This window comes from Giraffa tippelskirchi, chromosome 5 (genome assembly GCF_054371585.1).
Source record: "Giraffa tippelskirchi isolate mGirTip1 chromosome 5, T2T-mGirTip1v1.2.pri, whole genome shotgun sequence".
Classification (NCBI taxonomy): Eukaryota; Metazoa; Chordata; class Mammalia; order Artiodactyla; family Giraffidae; genus Giraffa; species Giraffa tippelskirchi.
The window spans coordinates 129,686,007-129,702,236 of record NC_137279.1 but is presented as its reverse complement, the minus strand read 5'-3'; the positions used below and the strand labels follow the sequence as shown (position 1 = coordinate 129,702,236).

General features: G+C 39.6%; 1 long non-coding RNA gene across 2 annotated transcripts in view; it reads right to left on the bottom strand.

Moving 5' to 3' along the window:
- Positions 1-16,230, bottom strand: part of LOC145504950 (uncharacterized) — an 83,085-nt gene that overhangs the window by 66,505 nt on the left and 350 nt on the right. The window contains exon 2 of one of the 2 annotated variants that reach the window (XR_014052629.1): positions 15,671-15,784. This is a non-coding gene — a long non-coding RNA (uncharacterized LOC145504950). Of the gene's footprint in view, positions 1-15,643; positions 15,785-16,230 lie in introns of both variants that reach the window. The other variant, XR_014052630.1, reaches the window with a different exon arrangement.

The window sequence follows — 16,230 nt, the reverse complement described above, 5'->3', positions numbered from 1 at the left end:
CTTTACCACAATCCATCACCAGCTATACAAGTACAGGAAGGAAAGGTTCAGTGGATCTTTGCCTTCACTTCAAAGAGGCATTGAGTATTTGCTAGCTACTCTCTCCTCATATCAGAATTAAATACCAAAATCTTTGTCCATCCAGAGTCACACTGTTAGCAAAGACTTCCAGATATGGATTTATGCCATATTTCTTCCACTCTGCCTTCTCTATTTTTTTTTTTTTAACATGGAGAGGGTGACTGGGGACACTCTTATCAAGGAAAAGAAACTACAATTAGAAAGTACTAATCACAATTCTTGACTATTTTAATTAATAAATACTAGAGTGTCTTTTCTTTTTCCATATTAAATAGCTGACTTACTGTATGGTAAAAATTTCCCCTGCATGCTTCAGTGGCATTTGTTTAATTTGTAAGTTCATACCAAAATGCAAGCTGCTTTTGTGATGCTCCAGAAGTTGACAAACTTTTTCCATAAAGAGCCAGATAGTAAATATTTTAGACTTTGTGGGCCACACATCTTTGTGGCAAATATTCAACCCTGCCATTGTAGAGCAAAAACAGCCACAGACATTACATAAACAAATGAGCATGGCCATGCCCCAAAGAACTTTATGGTGCTGAAATTTGGTTTTTGTATAATTTTCCTATGTCACAAAATAGTATTCTTTAAAAAAGTTTTTTTTAATAATTTTCAAATGTAAAATTCATTTTAGCTTGCTGTGTGTACAAAAAACAGGCAGTAAGCTAGATTTGGCCCAAGATCATTGATGTTCCAATATAACTTATGAGAGTTACAGTTTATCATTGTGCTTAAAGCTTCAGAGTGAACTGGGCCTATGCTTCCATTTAAATTGTATTTTAGTCTTTGGGGGGAGGGGCAGGGATTTACAATCTTACAGCAAAATTCTTCTCTGGGATAAAATCTGGTATTCAAAACCTAAACCAGAGAAGGCAATCATTCTAAATCTGAAAAATCACTAGTACTGAACCCTAACTAACGTTACTGCATTGAATTATATCTTGATTAACTGTCTTAAAAAATAATGAACATTTACCTATTTAAATATTTTAAATAAAACTTTACTAACTATAATCTTATTCTGGAATTTAAAACACGCGAAGGAATATTAAAAGTTTCATATGATATTGATATATCATTTAAAATTTTTACTCTTAAGCATGTTTCTTTTCTAGCAAAATGGCACCAAGACAAAGGCCCTGGAACTTGGACTTTCTAGGGACTTTTCAAAACCTTAAATCATGTTCTTTACAGATAACCCCCCAAAAATGGAAGTCAAATCATTATGACTGCATTGTAGTGGATATTATTTACATTAATGGCTGAAGTGAAATTGTCAGCTCATTTCGGAATGATACCAGATGCTAGCAAGTTTTAGTCCCGGAGATGAAACTTGACACATCATAGTACTTGCTCCTTGACCTCCCTATCCTAACAGTATTTTACATTTTATTGGAGCCCAGTGAATGGAAAGAAAACCTCAACTTTCATAAGTTTGCATTTGAACTTTAAAAATATAAGTTGGTCCTATGAATCTCTCTGAAGTTTACTATTAATAATAGGATTTATCCCAAAGTGTTTGAAATCTGTATGTTTTAGGGATAAAAAAAAATGTGTTGTTTTCTTTGTATGTTTCAATCACCTTCAAGTATAGCACGTATATTTCATCTTATGAATACTTTTTCTCCCTAGATAGATTGCCAGCTATTTCTTACAGATCTTTTCATTCTTCATGTTTTTAATTTTGAAGCTGGGTTACAACTATCTGGGGCTTCTCTGGTGGCTCAGCAGTAAAGAACCAGTGCAGGAGATGCAGGAGACACAGGTTTGATCCCTGGGTCAGGAAGATCCCCTGGAAGAGGGAATGGCAACCCACTAAGTGTTCCTGATGGGAAAATCCCATGGACAGTGGAGCCTAGCAGGCTACAGTCCATAGGGTTGCGAAGAGTCAGACACGATTGACCACACCTATCTACAACTACCTGCATGTATTATTTAGTTGGATAGACGAACAATTATACAAAATAACAAGATAGATAAATATTATACTAAATAGATTAGCTTCTTTTTTTTTCCCACTAGTCCTAAGAGATTTTCTACAAAACAGTATCTTCTTTCCAATAATGGAGTATGCAATTACTTATACCATACTTTCAAACTGACTTCCAAATTTCACTTAGCTTGAGCCATTTATTTGCTAATTATATTAAACAAAACTTTAAAAAATAATATAACTGAGGTCTACTGGGAAAACTGTATATCCACATGCAAAAAAAGGAAGTTGGACTTTTACCTAACACCATACACAAACATTAACTCAAAATGGACCAAAGACGTAAACACTTTTCAACTCAAAATGGATCAAAGACCTAAACATAAGAGCTAAAACTATACATTTCTTGGAAGAAAACAAATGGCAAAAGTTGTATTTGGCAATGATTTCTTGAATATGACACCAAAGGCACAGGCAACAACAACAACAAAATAGACAAATTGAATTCATAAAAATGAAAAACTTTTGTGTATCAAAAGACACTATAAACAGAATAAAAGGACAATCCAAGGAACATGTGAAAATATTGACAAATCATATATCTGATAAGGGATTAATAGCCAGAATATGTAGACAACTCCTAAAACACAACAAAAATAAAATCCAATTCAAAAATGGGCAGAGAGCTTGAATAGACATTTCTTCAAAGAGGATATACAAATTACCAAGGAGCACTTGAAAAGATGCTCAACATCACTAATCACTGGGGAAACACAAGTCTTAGAGTAAGATACAACCTCATATCCATTAGGATGGCTCCTACCAAAAAGAAAACAAAAAAAACAGAAAAAATGTAAGTGTTGGAAAGGAGGTAAAGAAATTAAAACTCTTTAAGCACTATTGCTGCTGAACAACCATCAACAGGAGAATGTTGGATCCCACCAAAAAAGATATCCCATGTCCAAGGGCAAAAGAGAAGCCCCAGCAAGAATGTAAGAGGGATGAAATTGCATTTAGAATCAAACCCCATACCCGCCAGGGACGCTCGGAGGGCTCAAACAAAACCTTGTGTGCACCAGGAGACCCCACAGAGATTGAGCCAGACCTGATTTTGAGTGTTTGAGTGTCTCCTGTGGAGGTATGGTGTACCACGATGGTGTGATCACTCACCTAGAGCCAGACATCCTGGAATGCAAAATCAAGTGGGCCTTAGGAAGCATCACTACCAACAAAGCTAGTAGTTCAGTTCAGTTCAGTCGCTCGGTCGTGTCTGACTCTTTGCGACCCCATGAATTGCAGCACGCCAGGCCTCTCTGTCCATCACCAACTCCCGGAGTCTACCCAAATCCATGTCCATCGAGTCGGTGATGCCATCCAACCATCTCATCCTCTGTGGTCCCCTTCTCCTCCCGCCCCCAATCCTACCCAGCATTAGGGTCTTTTCCAATGAGTCAACCCTTCGCATGAGGTGCCCAAAGTATTGGAGTTTCAGCTTCAACATCAGACCTTCCAATGAACACCCAGGATTGATCTCCCTTAGGATGGACTGGTTGGATCTCCTTGCAGTCCAAGGGACTCTCAAGAGTCTTCTCCAACACCACAGTTCAAAAGCATCAATTCTTCGGCGCTCAGCTTTCTTCACCATCCAACTCTCACATCCATACATGACCACTGGAAAAACCATAGCCTTGACTAGACGTACTTTTGTTGGTAAAGTAATATCTCTGCTTTTAAATATGCTATCTAGGTTGGCCATAACCTTCCTTCCAAGGAGTAAGCGTCTTTTAATTTCATGGCTGCAATCACCAAATGGAATTCCAGTTGAGCTCTTTCAAATCCTGAAAGATGATGCTGTGAAAGTGCTGCACTCAATATGCCAGCAAATTTGGAAAACTCAGCAGTGGCCACAAGACTGGAAAAGGTCAGTTTTCATTCCAGTCCCAAAGAAAGGCAATGCCAAAGAATGCTTAAACTACCGCACAATTGCACTCATCTCATATGCTAGCAAAGTAATGCTCAAAATTCTCCAAACCAGGCTTCAACAGTACATGAACTGTGAATTTCCAGATGTTCAGGCTGGATTTAGAAAAGGCAGAGGAACCAGAGATCAAATTGCCAACATCCGTTGGATCATTGAAAAAGCAAGAGAGTTCCAGAAAATCATCTACTTCTGCTTTATTGACTATGCCAAAGCCTTTGACTGTGTGGATCACCACAAACTGTGGAAAATTCTTAGAGATGGGAATACCAGACCACTTTACCTGCCTCTTGAGAAATCTGTATGAAGGTCAAGAAAGACATGGAACAACAGATTCGTTCCAAATGGGGAAAGGAGTATGTCAAGGCTGTGTATTGTCACCCTGCTTATTTAACTTCTATGCAGAGTACATCACTGAGACACACTGGGCTGGATGAAGCACCCACTGGAATCAAGATTGCCAGGAGAAAAATCAATAACCTCAGATATGCAGATGATACCACCCTTATGGCAGAAAGTGAAGAAGAACTAAAGAGCCTCTTGATTAAAGTGAAAGAGGAGAGTGAAAAAGCTGGCTTAAAACTCAACACTCAGAAAACTAAGATCATGGCATCTGGTCCCATTACTTCATGGCAAATAGATGGGGAAACAATGGAAACAATGACAGACTATTTTGGGGGGCTCCAAAATCACTGCAGATGGTGACTGTAGCCATGAAATTGAAAGATGCTTGCTCTTTGGAAGAAAAGCTATGACCAACCTAGACAGCATATTAAAAACCAGAGACATTACTTTGCCAACAAAGGGCTGTCTAGTCAAAGCTATGGCTTTTCCAGTAGTCATGTATGGATATGAGAGTTGAACCATAAAGAAGGCTGAGTGCCAAAGAATTGATGCTTTTGAACTGTGGTGTTGGAGAAGACTCTTGAGAGTCCCTTGGACTACAAGGAGATCCAACCAGCCCATTCTAAAGGAAATCAGTCCTGAATATTCATTGGATGGACTGGTGCTGAAGCTGAAACTCCAATACTTTGGCCACCTAATGCGAAGAACTGACTCATTGGAAAAGATCCTGATGCTGGGAAAGATTGAAGGCAGGAGGAGAAGGGGACAACGGAGGATGAGATGGTTGGATGGCATCACCAACTCTATGGAAATGAGTTTGAACAAACTCCAGGAGTTGGTGATGGACAGGGAAGCCTGGCATGCTGCAGTCCATGGGGTCACAGAGTCGGACATGAATGAGCAACTGAACTGAACTGAAACACTATTGATGGGACTGTAAAATGGTACATGCATGCTCAGTTGCTTCAGTCATATCAGACTCTTTGCAACCCTACGGACTGTAGCCTGCCAGGCTCTTTGGTCCATGGGATTCTCCACGCAAGAATACTGGTGTGGGCTACCATGCCCTCCTCCAGGGGATCATCCTGACCAAGGGATTGAACCTGAGTCAGCTGCTGTGGAAAACTGTATGAAAAACTCAAATAATTAAAAATAGAATTGCCATATGAGCCAGCAATTTCTCTTCTGGGTAAATATCCCAAGGAAATGAAAAGTTCTTGAAAACATATTTGTACACCCAATTTTACAGCAGCATTATTCACAATAGCTAAAAGGTGGGGAAAAACTTCAGTGTCCACTGATCAATTAATAGATAATCAAAATGTGAGGTATGCATACAATGGAACATTATTCATCCACAAAAGGAAGGAAATTCTGACATATTCTACAACATGGATGAACATTAAGGATATTAGGCTTAGTGAAATATCAGGCACTAAAAGACTGATGCTGTATGATTCCTCTTCCATATGGTATCTAGAGTAGTCAAATTCATAGAGACAGAATGTAGAATGATGGTTTCCAGGGGTTAAGAGAAACAAGGAATGGGAAGTTACTATTTGGTGGTTATAGAGTTTCCATTTTGCAAGATAAAAAAAGAGTTCTGAAAATGGATGGTGGTGATGCTGCACAAGGATATGGACTTAATACCACTGAATTTGTTTGTTGTTGTTGTTGTTTTAGTTGCTAAGCTGTGTCATTCTTTTTTGACCCCACAGGCTATAGCCCTCCAGGCTCCTCTGTCCATGGAATTTCCCAGGCAAAAATTGCATGCTTAAAAATGGTTAAGATGGTTAAGGTTAAGATGTGTATTTTACCACAATAAAATTTTTTGTTTTAAATATAGTTGAGGTCTAACATAAAGCAAGACCTTTGTAATCAAAGAGTCCAAGATTCAAATTCCAGCTCTGCTGCTTATAACTGGTTGTTGTCAGCAATTTACTTCGTCTTTTCTAAAGCTCATTTTCCTAGGCCATAAAACAGTTTCAGGAATGAAAGAATTAATGAGATACCACATATACAGGTCTTACTACAGGGCCTGATTGAGTGCCCCTATCCAATATAGCCTTTCTCTTTCTCTCATTCCAATAATTCAAACATATATCAAATGAGATTAAAAGGGAATTCTTAGAGGTTTGCTCTTATTGAACTGCTATTAAACTTTCTTAATTTCTATTCAGGATGCCTGGATGAGAGGAAAGGCCCCACGTTCAGTTGCTAGAATTTATCCCTTGATGCCACTACTGTGTTCTTTTACCTGTAAATATCCAATTCTCTTACCATTCAGGTTTCCCTGGTGGCTGGTAAAGAGTCTGCCTGCAGTGCAGGAGACCCGGGTTCGATCCCTGGATCGGGAAGATCCCTTAGAGGAGGAAATGGCAACCCACTCCAGTACTCTTGTCTGGAAAATCCCATGGATGAAGGAGCCTGGTCAGCTAGAGTCCACGGGGTCGCAAAGAGTTGGACACGACTTAGCAACTTCTCTCTCTCTCTCTCTCTCACCATTCCAGTTTAAGACTAAGCTTAAACATTATCCACCTACCTCAACTAGAGCTGGACCCTGAGGACAGGGGTGGGGTTGGAACCACTTATCCCAATTTTCTCTCGACTATCCACCAGGTTTTTCAAAACAAATTTTTATTTGAGCAACAGCAAGCAAAAAAAAACATGCCACCAGCTGTCAGCCTCTTTTTGTGATCTAGCACCTACATACAGGGAGTATCTGTTCTGCTTGTTCATATTCTCCCGCTATGAACCCCAGAACAGCATATTCTCTTGTTTTAGGTGTTTTCTCACAGGAAAGATGTGTCTGGAGGCAAGTGCCATGTGAGTGACCTTTCCTGGACTGTTACTTTGACTGCTACTAATGCTCATCTTCAGGGGAAAAAAAAAAGAAAAAAAAAAAAGAGTGAGACAGATTCAAGTTTCAATCTGACACCCAGACAAGAAGAATATACTTAGAAAGTTCCTCCTGTGCCCAGGGTTCAGGCTGTTCCCTCTCCAACCCCTTCTCCCCACAGGGCTCCACTGTTCACTAACCACTTCCCTCCAAAATGGCTACACAAGAAGAAGGGATGTCTTCTTCACTGGCTAATTTGTTCCTACATCCACACACTAAAATCACTGACCTGGTTATTACTGCTTCAGCTCTTTTCTCCTGTAAAGGAGACCACATTTGGCAACACTAGAAATAACATTTTTGTGGTCACATCAGCAGTGATGAAAGCAGGGCTGTTACTTTTGCTTTCTTGTAAACTTTTAGTTTATAAACAAACTAGCTGCGTATCTCCTTTCAACATCTCTCAAAGAGGAATAAGCACAAACAAAATAGAAGGGGCTTGAGTGCAGCATAAAGCCTCATGTAGGAATAAATTCATTTTGAAACTTTTCCATAAAAAGACCATTTTAGATCACCTATTTCAAGTTTTCACTCTCGCTCACTCATTCTCTAAACATTTACTGAAAAGGTCACATTGCTTATAGCCTTTTCCTCCTTTAGTTTATCTTCTACTCTCTCGCCTAAGTGATCTTATACAACTCGTTTATTTCTCTCCCCACCCCTGTCCATTCTCTTTATTAGCTCTCTATTGCCCTCATTTTGAGAATAGCACACAAGAAACTCATGATTAGGTTCCTGTTTACTCTTTACCTTTTCTCCTACCAATCTTTCTCTGTTTGTGCTGAAATAATACCAAACAACTTACAGTTCCCTGAACAGTCCTCTTAGAAAGCCTAAGAGTATGCCTTTTCTTTCCCCCATCACTGGGGAACTTCTATCGAATTTTCAAAACCCAGCTTGGACTTCGATCCCCCCTGGAAAAAGTTTTCTGATTCAGAATTAATAACTCCTTCCTCTATGCACTTATTCCATTCTATTCATTCATTTATTTGATAAATTCAATAACATTTGACAAATATTTACTGACCTACTTAACACATGTCAAGTACTATCTAGGGAATTTCATCACCATTGTCGTCATCCTGGCTAATACTAACACACTATGCCAGGCACTGTTCTATATAATATACATTTATTAGTTCATTGACCTGAGCAACAACTCTTTGAAGTATTAATTAATAGATACTCCTACTATTGTCATTGTGTAAATGAAGCAACTGAATCCCAGAGAAGTTAAGTAACTTGCCCATGTTCACCCTGTCGGTCCAGTGTAGAGAGCATGTTTAAGACAAGCCTTATCCATATCATAAAGAGACAAGTCTAATGAGGAAGACTGACATTAGCAAGCAATTATAACACAGTGTGATACAAGAATGAATACAAGATGCTACGGATGCATGCATGTGAGGTTTACCTATTTAATTTGTATATAACGATGTTTCAAGGCAGTTATTTTTCTCTCCCAAATTGCTTATTGAAAAACTAAACTTCAGTTCATTCATGGACCTTTGTGTATTTCAAAATTTCCTTTCTGTTCTACTGGAGTTTCAGAGTCAACTTGTGGACAGCTCTTTGACTTTTAAATAATTTATGATTTTATTTATTTATTTTCAGCTGCATCATGTGGCTTGCAGGATCTTAGTTCCTTGACCAGGGACTGACCCTTAGCTCTTGGCAGTGAAATCGTGGAATCCTAACCACTGAACTGCCAGGGAATTCCGTATAATTTTATTTTTGAAATAAACATTTTTCCCCCATGAAACTCTAAATGTTTTGTCCTATGTGTATTTTACAATGAATGTCTAGGATTTTATTTTACAGTTTACAATGAATATCTAGGATTTTATTTTATAGCACGTAGGCTTATTTCATTTACCTATTTCTTAGTTCATTTGGGCTGCTATAAAAAAAATCATAGATTATGTGGCTTAAACAACATTTATTTCTCACAGTTCTGGAGGCTTGGAAAGTCCAAGATCAAGATTGAGACAGACTGAATGTCTGGTGAGAACATGCTTCCTAGTTCACAGACAGGAACTATAGTATCTATGTCTATGACTATTGCTCCATGCCCCACTGGCAAAAGAGGTGAGGCAGCTCTCTGAGGTTTCCTATGTAAGAGCCCTAATCCCACTCATGATGTTCTGTCATCATTGCCTAATCACTTTCCAAAGGCCTCATCTCCTAATATCACCAATTTTGGGGATTAGGTTTCAGTATCAACATGTGAAGGGGAGAGAGGCATAAACATTCAGTCCATAACAACTACCCTAAGAGATAAATTCTTATTCATATTCAAAAGCTATGTACAGTCGACCTTTGAACAACACAGGGTTAGGGGTGCTGACCCTTAGTGCAATCCAAAATTCTTTACAGTAGGCCCTCTGTACCCACAATTTCTACATAATCACAGTCCTACATCTGAGCACAGCACACAGCACATCTGAGGATTAAGACAACTTCAGATCCTATAGTACTGTGCATGTGTAATCACTCAGTCTTGCCTGACTCTGTGACCCCGTGGACTGTAGTCTGCCAGGCTTCTCTGTCCATGGGGATTCTCCAGGCAAGAATACTGGTATGGGTTGCCATGCCCTCCTCCAGGGGATCTTCCCAACCAGGATCAAACCCAGGTCTCCCACATTGCAGGCGGATTCTTTACCAGCTGAGCTAAATAATCCTGATATAAGTGAACTCACACAGTTCAAACCTGTGTTGTTAGAAGGTTAATTGTAACTGCTTTATCTTCATTCTACAATGTTTATCTTTAAGGAGTTTCTAGGGGAGTGCCTCAACTTCTCAGTTTAATAGTGGACACAAGAAAATAAGTGGAGAGAGGACAAAACTTCCCATAATTTTTCCTTTTTATACAATAAACATTTCTTTTTTTCTTTTTTCCTTTTTTTTTTCCATTAGTAGGTACCTCCACAGAGAGATATGATGAAAAAAATTATTTGAAAGTTGTGCTGGGAACTTATTCTGCATCAATTGTACAACTATTCAGGGCTCTTCACTCTTCCCAGAGTGAGAGACTTTACTCAACTCATATTAAGTGTCTACTTAAGTGGTGGGTGCCTGGTTTTCCCCATGCTAGTTGTCTATAATCATTTGGAACTTAACCACAGATTGCCTGGTGTCCAAGAAGTTTGAACCTCACTAATGAGATTATTCACCCTTGCTGCACACTGAAGTCAAATGGGGAGTTTTAAAAGAATCTGATGCTTGGACCCTACTCCCAGAAATACTGAGGTAAATGGTCTGGGCTTCCAGATTTTTAATGGTTTCTTCAGTTCAGTTCACTCGCTCAGTCGTGTCCGACTCTTTGCGACCCCATGAATCGCAGCTTGCCAGGCCTCCTTGTCCATCACCAACTCTTGGAGTGTATCCAAACTTATGTCCATCAAGTCAGTGATGCCATCCAGCCATCTCATCATCTGTCGTCCCCTTCTCCTCCTGCCCCCAATCCTTCCAGCATCAGGGTCTTTTCCAATGAGTCAACTCTTTGCATGAAGTGGCCAAAGTATTGGAGTTTCAGCTGCAACATCAGTCCTTCCAATGAACACCTAGGTCTGATCTCCTTTAGGATGGACTGGTTGGATCTCCTTGCAGTCCAAGGGACTCTCAAGAGTCTTCTCCAACACCACAGTTCAAAAGCATCAATTCTTTGGTGCTCAGCATTCTTCACAGTCCAACTCTCACATCCATACATGACTACTGGAAAAACCATAGCCTGGACTAGATGGACTTTTGTTGGCAAAGTAATGTCTGCTTTTTAATATGCTGTCTAGGTTGGCCATAGCTTTTCTTCCAAGGAATAAGCGTCTTTCAACTTCATGGCTACAGTCACCATCTGCAGTGATTTTGGAGCCCCCAAAAATAGTCTGTCATTGTTTCCCCATCTATTTGCCAAGACGTGATGGGACTAGATGCCATGATCTTAGTTTTCTGAATGTGGAGTTTTAAGTCAACTTTTTCACTCTCCTCTTTCACTTTCACCAAGAGGCTCTTTAGTTCTTCTTTGCTTTCTGCCATAAGTGTGGTGTCATATGCATATCTGAGGTTACTGCTATTTCTCCTTGCAATCTTGATTCCAGTGGGTGCTTCACCCAGCCCAGCATTTCTCATGATGTACTCTGCATATAAGTTAAATAAGCAGGGTGACAATATACAGCCTTGACGTACTCCTTTCTCAATTTGGAACCAGTCTGTTGCTACATGTCCATTCTAACTGTTGCTTCTTGACCAGCATACAGATTTCTCAGGAGGTAGGTCAGGTGGTCTGGTATTCCCATCTCTAAGAATTTTCCAGTTTGTTGTGATCCACACAGTCAAAGGCTATAGCATAGTCAATAAAGCAGAAGTAGATGTTTTTCTGGAACTCTCTTGCTTTTTCTATGATCCAACGGATGTTGGCAATTTGATCTCTGATTTCTTTGCCTTTTCTAAATCCAGCTTGGACATCTCGAAATTCAAGGTTCATGTACTGTTGAAGCCTGGCTTGGAGAATTTTGAGCATTACTTTGCTAGCGTGTGAGGTGAGTGCAATTGTGCAGTAGTTTGAGCATTCTTTGGCTTTGGAATCAAAACCTTTTCCAGTCCTGTGGCCACTGTTGAGTTTTCCAAATTTGCTGGCATATTGAGTGCAGCACTTTCACAGCATCATCTTTTAGGATTTGAAAGAGCTCAACTGGATTCCATCACCTCCACTAGCTTTGTTCGTAGTGATGCTTCCTAAGGCCCACTTGACTTCACATTCCAGGATGTCTGACTCTAGGTGAGTGATCACATCATCGTGATTATCTGGGTCATGAAGATCTTTTTTGTATAGTTCTGTGCATTCTTGCCACTTCTTTATATCTTCTGCTTCTGTTAGGGCCATACCAGTTCTGTCTTTATCAGGCCAATCCTTACATGAAATGTTCACTTGGTATCTCTTATTTTCTTGAAGAGAGCTCTAGTCTTTCCCATTCTATTGTTTTCCTCTATTTGTTTGCATGGATCACTGAGGAAGGCTTTCTTATCTGTCCTTGCTATTCTTTGGAACTCTGCATTCAAATGGGTGTATCTTTCCTTTTCTCCTTTGCCTTTTACTTCTCTTCACAGCTATTCGTAAGGCCTCCTCAGACAACCATTCTGCCTTTTTGCATTTCTTTTTCTTGGGGATGGTCTTGATCACTGCCTCCTGTACAATGTCATGAACCTCTGTCCATAGTTCTTCAGGCACTCTGTCTATCAGATCTAATCCCTTGAATCTATTTCTCACTTCCACTGTATAATCCTAGGGATTTGATTAAGGTCATACCTGAATGATCTAGTGATTTTCCCTACTTTCTTCAATTGAAGTCTGAATTTGGCAATAAGGAGTTCATGATCTGAGCCACAGTCAGCTCCTGGTCTTGATTTTGCCGACTACATAAAGAATATAATCAATCTGATACCGGTGTTCACCATCTGGTGATGTCAATGTGTAGTTTTCTCTTGTGTTGTTGGAAGAGGGTGTTTGCTGTGACCAGTGCGTTTGCTTGGCAAAACTCTACTAGCCTTTACGCTGCTTCATTCTGTACTCCAAGGCCAAATTTGCCTGTTACTCCAGGTATTTCTTGACTTCCTACTTTTGCATTACAGTCCCCTATAATGAAAAGGACTTTGGGTGTTAGTTCTAAAAGGTCTTGTAGGTCTTCATAGAACCATTCAACTTCAGCTTCTTCAGCATTACTGGTTGGGGCATAGACTTGGATTACTGTGATATTGAATGGTTTGCCTTGGAAAAGAACAGAGATCATTCTGTTTGGATAAGAGGTTTATGGAAGCTTTCTAATGGGAGAGACTGACTGAGGGGGAAACTGGGTCTTGTTCTGACGGGTGGGGCCATGCTCAGTAAATCTTTAAACCAATTTTCTGTTGATGGGTAGGGCTGTGTTCCCTGCCTGGGGCCAAACTATGGTGGAGGTAATGAGACTGGAGGAGAAATTGGATTAGACAAAATAACTGAGCCTCAGCATGGGTTTTGGAATCAGGATAATTTGATTTTTTCACACCAAAACACAGCTTTTCCTCCAGAAAATTTAATTGCCTTCTGGAATGCTCTCATGTCTGAAATCCAAATTTTCACCATTCTGCGCACCACATACCAACTCTATCTTTCTAACTCAACCTTATACCTCCATTATACCAATCCTTACACTACAGAGAGAGTTCCAGTTCATTGTTCCCAGCACTTCTCATCTATCTGTTGACTGATTGGCCCATCAATCTATATATCACGCTCTAACATCTTCTTAAAACCTTTCCCCTTCCCCTGCCAAAGATTTAGTTGTGCAGCATTACAATCATTTCCTCATAAACACCTTGTTCCTTTCTGTGTGATACTCATTCTTACTTAAATCCAACTGTACCTTTCCACATTTGCATTCTCTTGACTGAAGTTTACTTGAGAAAATAAACATAATGCTATGCTGTCTGAACTCACTTTAAACTTATGACACAAATAAAAAACATGCTTTTAACCCTGCTGGCAGTATCACCATCTTTCCACAGTTCACCTTCTCATTCTCAGAAGATACCTCTGACTTTCTCACTCTTCTAACCTCTAATATCCCCTTCTTGATGAAGATCTCATCTTTTATTAAGAAAATTGATGTAATCAGGTCAGAGCTATCTTATTCTTCCACCAAACACAAACTGTTGCTTCTGAATTAAATCTTCTATCTTTCCCTCCTATTTAAAGGATGGGAATCTAGGTTCTTTTCAAAGGTCCATCCCCTCTCCTTATGGTTTGGGGCCATTCCTTCATCCTCCTCTATAATGACATTATCACTTAGATATGTTAATAGTCATCTTAGACTTGATTATTCATTCCTGTAGGAATTCTCTTTTTCTTGAACATCAAATTTTTTTTAACCACATCATTCCCACAAAAAATATAAACACTTACCAGCCAACACAACAACCAAAAACTTCCCTTGCTCTATTTGACCAACTATGGCTACCATCCTGTTTCTTTGAGCTTCCCCTCCAAAAACAAAAACAAAACCAACCAACCAAAGAAACAAAACCTTAAGACTTGTCCCACTTGTACACCTTTTGCTCTTCATACACTTCAGTCTTTCTGTCTCACTATACCTCTGAAACTATTCTTGCAAGAGACTAATGATTGCCATGTTGCCAATTCATTGTCACTTCTGTGTCATCTGTGATCTCGCTACTTAACTTTTGGGAAGCATTTGCTATAGTTAACCACTCTTGTTCAATTGTAAAACTTTTTCCCCTTGATTACTATGACATCACCTTCTTACTTCACAGGTTGTTCCTTCTCAATCTCTTGCTGGTTCTTCCTCTGCTGCACAACTTTGAAATGTTGGAGATTCCCATAGCTCAGTTCTCTATCTACAATCTGCTTGGATAACCTCATCTAGTCCCAAAATTTTAAGTTTCATGTATAAACTCATAACTGACATATTTATGTCTCCAGCCTTGACTCCATTCCAGATCAATATATTCATCTGTTTACTTGACATTATCACTTAGATATCTTAACACGTGTCTTAGACTTATTATCAATGCCCTCCACCAAAAGACCACTAGGAACACAACTGTAATGAATGAGTTAGGTTTATTACTTGTTTCAATGAGAATGTACACCATGGGGAATCATATGACATCTCAGTAACAGGGTGTTAGAAATTTGGATTTGTGTGAACTGTGGTGTTGGAGAAGACTCTTGAAAGTCCCTTGGACTGCAAGGAGATCCAACAAGTTCATCCTAAAGGAAATCAACCCTGAATATTCACTGGAAAGACTGATGCTGAAGCTGAAACTCCAATACTCTGGCCACCTGATGCAAAGAACTGACTCATTGGAAAAGACCCTGATGCTGGAAAGATTGAAGGTGGGAGGAGAAGAGGACAACAGAGTATGAGATGGCATCACCGACTCGATGGACATGAGTTTGAGTAAGCTCCAGGAGTTGGTGATGGACAGGGAAGCCTGGTGTGCTGCAGTCTATGGGGTTACAGGGAGTTGGACACGACTGAGCAACTGAACTAAACTGAAATATTGTGATTTAGGGAAGGGCTCAAGGAAGAGGGACTTTGCTCTGGATTGGAAGCTGTAGGAAGGCAGAATTAATTCTGTAATTGTGTATTTTAGTTAGTACCATCCAGAATGACTTGAGTATAAGCTCCTGGAAAGAGGCTAAGATTATAATTAGTAAAGAAGCAGCAGTCACTCCTATCAGCAAGGATAAGGAAATGTTTGCTCATTTTTGTGGCTTGGCCAATGGTTATATTTAGTCTATATTCAGGCATGATTACAGAGTGATCTTTTTCTTGCTCTTGATCCATCATGGTCAGAGTGGCCTTGTCTGATGTTGATGTTCTGCGAAATTTTCCCCCCTCTAACTTACCAAGCTCATTCATATCTCGGCACTTACTCTCTCCTTTGCCAAGCAGTCTCTTTCCCATTTGGCTCCCATCATGGTGCCTTCTTCTTGGTGACTATCACTTCCTTCCACTTTATTTCCTTCTTTGGAGCCCTCGGACGACATCTAAAAAAATGTTGTTCATTTGTTTGTTTATTGCCATTGCCTCACTGGAATTTGACTTCATTAAAGGATGGAGGTTTTTTCCATCACATATTCACCTCTGTAAGCCCAGCTTAAAGAAACTGGCCGAAAAGCGAAGGGCTCAAATGTATACTGACTGATTGACTGTTACTAGGTTCATTTCCTCGAATACAGCCATAAACAATTGGCAATTGCCTTTTTTTTGTTTGTTTATTTTAACGGATGACTAAGGCACTCAATAAAAAAAAGTGACTCTGGGAGTCAAGAAAGTTAATGTCTTTTTTCCAGAGTGCCCAACGTCTCTGTAGTCAGGATGTGTTAGGACTACAGTACCTGAGACTTTTGAATTATCCCTTTTCCTGAAAATACTATTAAAGCCTTAACCTTAAATTTCATTCTATTCTTTTTCAAAGGATTATTCCCGTACT